Source organism: Chinchilla lanigera, unplaced genomic scaffold (assembly GCF_000276665.1).
Source record: "Chinchilla lanigera isolate Chin_1 unplaced genomic scaffold, ChiLan1.0 scaffold00013, whole genome shotgun sequence".
NCBI classification, from domain to species: domain Eukaryota; kingdom Metazoa; phylum Chordata; class Mammalia; order Rodentia; family Chinchillidae; genus Chinchilla; species Chinchilla lanigera.
This window is the reverse complement of record NW_004955414.1, coordinates 20,729,849-20,731,566: the sequence shown is the minus strand read 5'-3', so window position 1 is coordinate 20,731,566 and position 1,718 is coordinate 20,729,849.

Genomic DNA, 1,718 nt, shown 5'->3' with positions numbered 1-1,718 from the left:
ACTAAAAGATAATTTTTCAGGATGCATGAATCTGGCTTGGAAGTTGTTTTCTTTTAGGGCTTGAAATACTTTACTCCAAGCTCTCTGTGACTTAAGGGTTGAGAAGTATGCTGCATTTGTTATAGACTTTCCCCTACAGATGATTTGTTTCTTTTCTGTAACATCTTTTTATATTTTTTCTATGCTGTAGTTATGGAACCTTGATTAGTATATGCCTTGATGTAGATTTATTTTGGTCATAACTAAGTGGAGTTCTGTATGCCTCATTTACTGGATGTTAAATTCTTTTTCCTTGCTATTGAAGTTTTCTGGTATTACTTCCATGAACAGGTTTTTTTATGTCACTTATGCTGACTCTTTCTTTTTCATTGCCTCCAATTGATCTGATATTCTTCTTTGCATCATCTTGCAGTTGTTTTTTCACAGTCCCTCACTATTTTTAGGAAATCTTTATGTGACTTGTAACTGTAATCTTGTCTTTGAAGTCTGCTATTCTACCTTCACTTTCTTTCATTTGGTTTTGCAAGCTATCAGTGGAATTTTTAATATCCTGACTATTTCCTGGATAAATCCATGAATCTGTTTCATGGATTCCATTTCTTTTCTCTGTTGGACATTTGTGGTTTCCAGTACGGTCCTATGCTTCTCTCTTTTTGTTATCTATGTCTACTCTTGATTTTCTGATTAAGTCCTTCATTATAGTTGTTATCTCTTTTTTTTTTTCACCTGGAAAATTATTTCTTTTCTTTTTTCCTCAGTAGCCTCATATACGTGTCTTTTAAAAAAATTTCTGCTGTTATCATTTCCAAACATTTAGATGGGTGAGTTTTGATTTTCTCTGTCTCATTGACTCCAGATTTCTCCTGAGGGGGCTGAGAGTCTGGAGTTGCATTTTGCTTCCATTTTTTGTTATTTTCTATTTTTTATGTTAATTTGTTTTCTATGTTGTTGATTGCATTTTCTTATGACATCTTTATCTTTAGTGTTGAGGTTTCCATAGGAAATGGGTATTCCTCTAAGACTTCCTGTAAGTACATATAGCTGGCTATTGCCCTTTGTGTCTATGCCAACATCCTACCTTCCCACTTTATTAGAGATGAGGAGTTTCTACATATTTGGCTCAACCTCCATTTCTTTGGTACTGCACCATGTAGATAGTTATGACCCCAAATTACCACAGTGTTTTCACACAAGGGTGAACAAGTATGATTACAACAAGTATAGCATCCTGGCTAAAGCAGTACAATTAACAATAACAATATCACCAAGCACAGCCTAGACTGACAGTCTGTGGTAACTGCTAATTTGATATCACTAATCATTGGAGCAAGATCTGTGATTATACAAAACATCAAACATAAACCAGGACTTATACCTAGTGAGATTCCCCTGGGTAGAGTGATTAGATTCTTTAGGGAACAGGAATTTATGAGGGACAGGGCACAAAACAGAGCAATAATTGAAGAGAAATATAGTAGAAGGAACGCTAAAGGACAAAAGATGGTCTCCCAAAGTCTGGGAAATTGGAGAAAAGGACAAAAGAGAAAGACTGAAGGAGAAAGCAAAAGAATATTGAAGCAAACCAGAAAAACAGAGACAATGTTCATTCACATGAAAATATCAGAGAATAGGGGCTGGGGATTTAGCTCAGTGGCAAAGCGCCTGCCTGGCAAGCGCAAGGTCATGAGTTCGGTTCCCGGTACCGGAGAAAAACCAAA